Source organism: Lissotriton helveticus, chromosome 1_1 (assembly GCF_964261635.1).
Source record: "Lissotriton helveticus chromosome 1_1, aLisHel1.1, whole genome shotgun sequence".
In the NCBI taxonomy this organism is placed as follows: domain Eukaryota; kingdom Metazoa; phylum Chordata; class Amphibia; order Caudata; family Salamandridae; genus Lissotriton; species Lissotriton helveticus.
In genome coordinates, this window is record NC_136057.1 from 1,407,219,360 (window position 1) to 1,407,228,889 (window position 9,530).

The window sequence follows — 9,530 nt, forward strand, 5'->3', positions numbered from 1 at the left end:
ACTCCCCAAACCAACTCCACTAGCGTCAGTGGTCAAATAAGTTTTGGCGCACTGCTCTGATCCAGCCATAGTCTCAGGGCAGCAGGATCTGGAGGAGGAACTGACCTCAGTTCAAGGAATGGGCCGGCTGCCGCAGTCCCGGAGGAAGGGCAACCAGTCCGACAAGAAACCTCAGGGAAACTATGGCCATGATGGTCAACGGTACGAAGACCCCAACAGCACTTTGGACAGTGTTGATTCAGCTGAAGGGGAGAACATGGGAGGTTGGTAGCCAGAAGAAAATTGCCAGTTTCCCTCGTCGCCAAATTTGTAGTGAATGAATACCCACCAAGTTTGGTGATAAATCTTCTTTATTCCTCAAGATATGCAGTACAGATAAAAAGGTGCTGCCAGCTTGTAAACGAACTCCAGACTGACCAGCACTCCACACACAAGCATAGTGACATACACACATTCTATGCATGACCTACAACAGTTCTATCATTGCTAAAGAAGCACTTCTAAAAATAACATTATAAGCATTACTACAGGCGCCAGCACCTTCCTAGACAGGCTGATGTGTATTGGAACAGGGAGGGCTGCATCAGCAGATGCCTTTTGAGACACTGCCTGGGGCACACAAGGTGCTCCATGCATAGCCCGGTTCAAACCAGTTGCTGGGGCACTCCAGCCCCGCTCTGGCGCGAAACTGGACAAAGGGAAAGGGGTGTAACCACCCCCTTCTCAGGTCCACCCATAGGAGGGACCTAGCAGGTAATCCTGCCCTTTTTCTTAGTATACAGATAGGTGCTGTGTCGCCAGGACTTTAGATTATCCTGGAACGAAACTCTGATACGAAACTCTTACACCTTCGACGTTCTATTTTGACTAGAAGACTGAAGACATCTCCCTTGTGGTCAAGGAGTGACCACCCTGTGCAAACAGGCACCACCAGTAACTTGCCGGTCTGCTTTGTCAACGCTCCCGCCGGAACCCGAAGACTCAGCGACACAGGAACTGGACTCTCAGACTTCTCTGTCTCCGACCCACATCCACAGCAAAGCTGAGACCCGTGGCGGACACGAGAGACGTGGGACCGGACACCCTGGACATCCTGCATTTTGCTAACTGCATCGACTCCCGAGGTAACTCGCAGTTGTGCATTGGCGTACAAGAATCCCCAGACCCCAGCACCATTTGCACCGAAGCTCAGCCCTCCACACTCCACCAGTGCTGCGTGGGGCCCGCTCTTGCATTTCAGCTCAACGCGTCTTCCTGGTTGCTAGCCCGCTGGCTAGTGAGCCCCCTGAAGACAAACCTTTGAAACCAAACTGCTTTCCTGGTTGTTCCAGGCTTGCTCCAGCTTCCCTGCAAAGGTGAAGCTCCTCAGACCTTGCTGGTCTGCTCCAAAGCCAATCTTCACTTCCTGCGTGGATTGCGTTTGCCAAGGCTTGTAGGGTCCAGTCCAGATACCGACACTGCAGTCAACTAGATCCTTTGTGGGACAGCTCGAATCCAGCTCCTGGTCGTCATCGACACCTCCTGGTCCTTGTGGCTGCAGAGACAAGTTTCACCTCTTCACATGAGATCATCACGATATCGCCTGGTTCCTTCCTGGTGACTGGCTAGTGACCCAGACTCTGTCCTCTCTGCTTTCAGGTTCTTCACATCTTCGATCCACCCTTGGATCCACCCGGACACTCTTCCTCTGGCCGCCTGCAGCACTTCTTATGCAGATCTCCATTGAAAACATCGACGAAACCCGACCCCAAAAGGCACCTATGCACCCGGCTTCCCTGGGTGAGGTAACACGAGTACTCCGGTGCTCCCGTGGGTCTTGACTCTCGAAGTGTCCTAGTCTAAAGGGGTTTTGTCGTAGTCCATCCGGAAGTGCCATTAAACAGTAACTTTGTAACTTCTTCGTTCTCCATTATAAGTCAATGGTAACTCGCGACTGTGTTTAGACACTGCACGCGTCTCCCATGGGTCTCCTACTTCCTAACCTTTGGTTGTTCAGTGTAGCCCCAGCGATTCCCTAGGCCCTAGGCCTATTCACTATTTCTGAAGTGGTCCTTATACCACTTACTTAGTATATGGTTTGTGAGGCCCATAGGGCATAACTGTATTTGTGCAACTTATCGTATGCTAATTGAGTAACTCTCTGACCTCATAAAGAGTGCATAGGGGTTGTGTTAGAAATAAATACATATATATTTGATATATACCTTGTGTGGTGTCTTTCAATTGGTATTCAAATGATTATAATTGGTAAAACAGCTTGCTTCACAAGCTCTCTGAAGTCTTAGCCTATGACTGCTGGACCATGCTACCACTAGGATAGCTTGTCTATAAGGTTGACTTTACAACCACCATCAATAAGGGTCGTTTAGACTGGTGCAAGGTGCCCACTAGAATAGTGGACATCATATGCCAGGCTAACTTCTCACATGAAGTCATCAAAACGTTTGGGTCAATTGATAATTCTACCAAACCTTTCTTTAGGACAGTTGTGGTCTGATGCTACCTCAGTGTCTGAATGGGGATCGCTATTGGTCCTACCATACCTGCCCCATAGGTGGTGACTGTCACATGCGACATCGGAGTCAGAATGTGAATCACCCACGCCACTCCGATCAAGCTCAGGAGCGCACAAGTTGATATCCTCAAACTGGTCCGATGGGTGACACTCTGTGGAGTCAGTGGTAAATGGTGGAGTGTGATTTAGTGCATCTTCACTAGTGGAACACCCTCTATTGCTACTTGGCATGTAACTGTGGGCGTCAACATTTTCACCGTAATCCACCCACAGATCTTTACCTGTACCTTTGGATTGGCACATGCCTGAATTATCTCTGGTGGCACTAAAGGACTGATAATGGTTGAGCTCACTCCTAGTGGAATGACATTTAGCTAATCTGTTCAAGTGCCAAACTTTTCCATTGCTGAGTCTGGCAGCGTTGTTGTATAATTTGCTGATGTGCAGGGGGGGGAGTGAATCTACTTTCTCCATTCCTAGTTTTCCTTTCCAGGCGAACTTTGACAAGGTCACCAACCTTGAAGGAATGTTCTTTGACAGCATGCCTGGAGTCATACCAGTCTTTGTAGCTCATCTGTGCTTTATCTATGCTGTTCCTGATGGTTTCAGGTGACCATTCGATTTGTTTGGAGGCTGGCATACAGCTTAAATCTTTGCTTAAGGGTTGTCTGCTTCTCATCAGGACAAAGGGTGCCAAGTTGGTGCTGGCACATGGGGAAATTCTAAATGCCCATATGAGTTTGAAGACGACTTCTTCCCAGTTGAGATTTGAATTCCGGGATAGTTATATATGTCCTTTAATGACTTGGTTGAAACGTTCAACAAGGCCATTACCTTCAGGATGATAGAGTGAAGTGGTGAGGTGGGTAATACAATTTCTTTCTAAGGAAGATTTAAATGTTACAGATGAGAACTGAGGGCCGTTATCGGTGAGCAAGAATTTGGGTAATCCCTCACTCAGAAATAGCTTGTCAAGAAATGAAATGACTGAAGAACTGTCGGTGCATGATACAATCTTAATTACAGGCCATTTTGAAAAATTATACATGACAACCAGGATATACTTGATAATTCCATCATGACCTTCAATGGGTCCAGTGATGTCCAAGCCAATCCTTTCCCATGGCATTGTTGGTGGGTTGATGGGAGACAGAGGAACTCTCGAAGTTTTCAGACTCTTGTCTGAGTCATTGCACTCCATGCAATCTCTGATTAGGATTTCTACCTGCTTATCGTTCCAGGGCACCAATAGTTGCATCTGACTCTTTGTTTGGTCTTTGAGATACCTAAATGACCTATATGGCATAAGTTGAGTATTTTGTTTCTGAGTGCGAACGGGGCTATGGCTTTACCAATTCTGTACAGCACCCCATTTTCCAGACTAAGTTCATTCCTTATTTCCCAATAGGCTTTGGCATTTTCGTCCAGACGCTTTTTCTCAGGCCAGGAACCATTGATATATTCACACTTCACACACTGTAAGTAGAGTGGGGTCTCTTCCATTCTTCTGACGAGATTCCATCAAGATTTGAGTCGAATAGCAAGGCTACTTTCTCAGCATCATCTTGCTCGTTCATGACTTCCTCATGGGGTAGAGGTAACCTGCTTAGGAAATCAACTACCTTGTTCATGATCCCAGGCCAGTATTCGACCGTATAGTTTAAGTCCAGTAGTTTGACTGACATTTTGCTGAGTCTGGGGGAGGCATTCTGCAGCCCGGATGCAGAGAGGATCTTGATCAATGGTTTGTGGTCAGTGCGCAGACGTATGTTGAACCCCCAAATGTACGCAATGAAATAATTTAGAGCCCAGGAACAGGCAAGCATCTCACGTTCAATCACCGAGTACCTTTCTTCAGCTGAGGTGAGTGATCTTGACGCAAATGCTACGACCCATTGCTTGTTCGCAGCGTCCTTTTGAGCTAGTACAGCTCCGAGTCCCTTGTTGCTGGCATCGGTTGTTACGATAATTTCTGCTTTGGAGTCAAAGCCATTGAGAAAAGGTGCATTACTGATTTCCTTTTTAATGGAACAGAAGGTGTTCTGACAATCAGTAGACCATTCAAATTTACTTTTGTTCTTGAGTAGTTGCCTTAAATTGTACGTCTTCTCAGAAAAGTTACAAATGAACTTGGAATAGTATTCGGTTAGTCCCAGAAGGCCCTAACATCCTCTTTGCTAGAGGGGCATGGAGCTTTGAGAATGGCATCAACTAAACCTTGCTTCGGTTTGATACCCTCATGACTAATCGTGTGACCCAGGTACACAACTTTTTTTTAGCAAATTAGCATTTGCCTAATTCAACTGTTAAACCATGCATTTTCAAGTGTTCTAGAACTTGCTTGAGTCTTGTGTCATGTTCCATTTGGCTGCTGCCCATGACCAATATATCATCTTGGAAGAACCTTACTTACTTACTTACCCCAGCAATTCCCTCAAAGATGGATGACATAACTCTTTAGAAAAGTGCTGCGGCTGAGGCCAGTCCAAATGGTACTCTCGTGAAGCGATAACAGCTGAAAGGGGTAATGAATGTGGTGTACTTTCTGCTATCTTTGTGTACAGGTACCTGGTGGTACGCTGATTTTAAGTCAATTATTGAAAATACATGCATGTCTTTAGTAGAATTAAACATTTCACAAATACGAGGCAAAGGGTACTGATCAACAATTATATTCTTATTTCAGTGTCTGAGATCAATAGAGTCTAATTTTTCGTTTGGGCCGTTTTACGACCACCAAGGGAGCAACCCACTCTGCAGATTCTACCTTTTCAATAATGCCTTCGTTGACCAGTCTGTTAAGTTCAATTTGGACATCATTTCTGACAGAAACTGGTAATGTCTAACTTTGTGTATGCAAGGCTTAGCAGAGTCTTTAAACTCTATTTTATGTTGGAAATTGTTGAGAAAAGCAACTTTGAGAAAACTTCAGGGTAGTCTTTATGAAGAGAACTTTTGCATGTGTCATCAATGGACATAACGGGGTCATCGCTATTGGGATTGTGGATTATCCCTGGGTCAGCCTGATCCCACCAACCCAGGACAGAAGGACCTTTTTTGCCACAAAGAGTTTGCAGTACGGTATCCTGTTCTTGAATTCGAATTCTAGTTTACGAGTTCCTGAAAATTCGATGTTATCACCTGTGTAACTCCTAGCAATTACGTTGGACTTCTATCCACAAATTGTTTCTTCCATACACTTTCGTTGGCAATGGTGAACGGAAAGCCAGAGTCTGTCATTATGTTCAAAGGCACCCCACCTAATCTTATCTCGCACATGGGTTTTTTGATTTTGGTAGCAGCTAGTTCTAGAATGTCATATTCAATGGAGAACACGTAATTGATAGTCATCAGATTTAGAACTGTTCGAGTCTTCCGATTTGGAGTCATCTTTTTCTTGGATGTGATTTACAGGTTTGCTCCGTCGCATGGATTTTCTGTTGCATACTTTGGGGAAATGCCCTATAAATCCACAAGACGTGCACCTCTAAGATTTGCCCCGGCACTTTTTGAAATCTGCAAAATGGGAGGAAGACCCACATCAATAGCATCTATGATCAGTGTCGTCTCTGTGCTTTTTGACCTGATCAAATTTCTTCTTGTTAGTTTCACTTTTCCTGTGAATATCATTAGTATTCTGTCAGGAACTTTCCTTGGATCTCAATTTGTTAGCATTGGATGTATTGACAACCTTCACAACATTTGGTTCGTCAAGAACAGCCTTGGCACATCTGCCAGTAAGTTCCGCTTTTTTTTACTAAGGCAACCACTTCTTTCAGAGGAGACTTGCCATGTACCCACAGTTTGTCTTGGATGTTGGAGTTGCTAGAGTGCATAATTATTTGGTCACGTATGAATTCTTCTTGTAATTGCCCAAATCTGCATGTTAAGGCTAAGTTGTTCAAGGCGGAAACATATTCATCAATGCTCTCCTCTTTGCCCTGTTTCCTTCTTGAAAATGTATAGCGTTCGACAGCAACACATACTATGGGTAAGAAATGTGCATCCAAGTCATCCAAGGCGTGCTGAAATACATCATGACCCTCCCATACTTTCTTTTTAATCCTGTTGAACGTTTTTACACCACCTGGACCCAAAGAATACAATAGAACTTTCTTCTTCTTCACAGGAGTGAAATCATCATCTTCCACCGTTTCTATGTAGTTTCAGAAATATTCTTTCCACTCTTTCCATGGCATGCATGGTTTGCCTTTGAGTGGATGGAAGGCTTGAGGTTGTGATAGATTCAATGAACTTAAAGCGCACATTGTGGGTGACAATGAAATGTTGATGCGCAATTAGAAGGTGGCTGCTGAATAAAGTGCCTGTTGTAATTGAGGGCACACAGGAATCTTGCAGTGAAGAGAAAAAAAAACACATAAGAATTGATTTTAAATCTGGAAGTGCTTACAATACTGTGAGGGAAAGAACGCACTGTTGAATTATGATGGTTCACTTTGGTTAAAATTGTTATAAGTGTGCAGGTCACTGAAGAGAAGAACCACACTGCAGAAATGTACATGAACTGAGACTGTTAAAGCTGCTCAATACCACAGTGCACAGCTTCATTAAGAACTTCAGCTTAACTGCAGGTACTAATTCCTTATTGTAAAAATGACTTTAATGTTTGACACACGTTTTGATTTATAACTTCCACCAAAATGGGGTCGCACACTGCTAATACACCAGCGGGATCGCCCCTAAGGACCATAGTAACTGTAGTACTGTTCTCTGCGATGCATCTTCTTTCGAATTCTCGCGTATCTTCAAATCTTCGCCATTCCTGTACACGTGTTTCGGGGTATTTACCCCTCATCAGCAGGGATTAGGCCATCTTCTTATCTTCTGGGGTTGCTGCGTGCCGCCAAATATTACCAGGTATAGTACCACACAAAGGCGCGGGGTCACGAGCTCGTCAGCTCAAAGCTCCAAGGAGCATAAACATTCACCAAAATGGGGTCGCACACTGCTAATACACCAGCGGGATAGCCCCTAAGGACCATGGTAACTGTAGTACTGTTCTCTGCGATGCATCTTCTTTCGAATTCTCGCGTATCTTCAAATCTTCGCCATCAACGTCTGTGTGACGTCACGCGCTTGGTGAGATTTTTTTATGCCGGTAGGAAGCGGAGGGTCTCTGACAGGAATGTCAGGAGGGCGAAATCAGCTGGAGGCAGCAGCTGTTAGGCATTCAGCAGATAGAGAGCACACCACACCACGGACTCTCCACGCACAACAAACTGCCGATCTCGCCGTGATCCAGGTGATGACTCCGCACAGAAAAAAAGCACCGATCTCACCGCATACATTGAAGCACCAACTGAGGACTCAGCCGCTCAGGGAACAGGAACGCGCAGGACCAAGTGAATCTGCTTTCGAAGGGAACTCCACAGGATCCACGGCCAGGAGCACTAAACAGCAGCCGGCGTTGTCAGACCTCAGAGGTGGTTGAGCCAGGAATACACCGCAGTGGGGCCGTGGGAGAAACCTCCGCTCGTCGCCACTTGTAGTTATGAAAGGTATGCGGTAATCAGGTTCCAAGTTTTATTCAGTACAGACCCACAGGGAGTACGCTTCAGTTAGGCTCAGGAGGAATCAATGACAGTTGGGTACAGGGGCAGAGGAGAGGAGGCATTGGAATGTTGGGAGCCAATGGGAGGGTGTATACACAAAGGATGCTCTCGCGCAGGAGAGCCAAGGCAGTTACTGTCACGCGCTGGCAGAAGCGTGTGACAAAAATACAAGTTGATTACAACATACAGCATGCTGCTTTCCCCACCCCCATCCGGCCTTCTACCCCTATGGACATCTCCAACTCGGGGATCCCCCATACCCAAAACCACCACCCTTGAGTACAACAACACCTGAACAACTGGCTGAAGTATAGCAAGAACTTCCTGCTCTGTAAATATGTTATATATAATTGTCCAAACCTAATCGCTGTTAAAATGTAATCCTGAGTGAATTTGCAATTTGTATATATAACTCTAACCACTAGTACATGTAGTAGACCTTTGTACTCACTACCATTCCTATGTGATTTAAGAATTTATCTGTTTGTATCTCTTCCTTGAGTGACTTTACAACTTGTACATTTGCAATTTTTTTTGTCTGTATCTCTTATGTAACTCATGTAATCCAAAGTCCTTATGTAACACAACTGGTTCTTTTGTAAAGCGCTCTGACACCTTCGAGTAATGTTCGCGCTATATAAAATCGCATTAAATAAAAAACAACTTTCACATACTTGTGCTTCGTTTATTCTCCTGAGACTGCCTTCGAAATACATTTACAATGTTTCAATTTGTGAAGACTTCCATAGCTGCCATGGTTTCAGATTGCTTATGTGACATTTTCATAATTTCCGTGTAATTTTGAGGGACATTCAACAACTATGAGTGACACTTTCTAACGACCAAAATCAAGCAATGAAACGAGGGAAACATATAAATATCAGAAATTACATCCATTTTTGCGCAAGGATTAATTCTAAGAATATATTAAAATTGCTGCATAACACCAGAAATGGAAGGGCACTAAGATAGCACCCAGTTTACTCAGGCTCATGCTCTTTACGTGCTAAAAGTAAATTAAATAAGGAATGGAAAAGGTACTAGTTAATTCTTATATCACTCGGAATTCTTTCGGTCACCGAAATAGCTCAATTTCCAACACGGCCCAGTAGCTAATAGTTCGGCCTCTTTCAGTATTAAAATAGTTGTTTGCTACCAAATGTTGGCATACATACCCCCATAGGTGTCGATCACTATCGGTGCTGCGCACTACCCAAAAACAGGAAAAAAAGAAGCTAACATTGGAGATGGGTTTTTACAACTTAAAATATCTAACCCGTAAAACTACATCGGTCCTGCATCGAAGGCACGTGATATTTCCCGTCCTTTTGAGGCCACCTAAGTAGCGACGTATGCGCAGCATTTCTGTAGCCTTTCAAAATGGCGGCTCTCTCTTCCACACATGAAAAATGTGACGTCATCTCTGCAACACCCCTCACTCT

At 44.6% G+C, this 9,530-nt stretch overlaps 1 protein-coding gene across 50 annotated transcripts in view; it reads right to left on the reverse strand.

The window, feature by feature from the left end:
- NFIX (nuclear factor I X) overlaps positions 1–9,486 on the reverse strand; it is a 5,476,577-nt gene extending 5,467,091 nt beyond the window's left edge. For 26 of the 50 annotated variants that reach the window (XM_078684525.1, XM_078684504.1, XM_078684494.1 and 23 more), the window contains exon 1: positions 9,264–9,474. The gene's annotated coding sequence lies outside the window, so the exon portion shown is untranslated. Of the gene's footprint in view, positions 1–9,263 lie in introns of all 50 variants that reach the window. The other 24 variants (XM_078684577.1, XM_078684560.1, XM_078684572.1 and 21 more) reach the window with 6 other exon arrangements.
- Between the last annotated feature and the right edge of the window lie 44 nt (positions 9,487–9,530).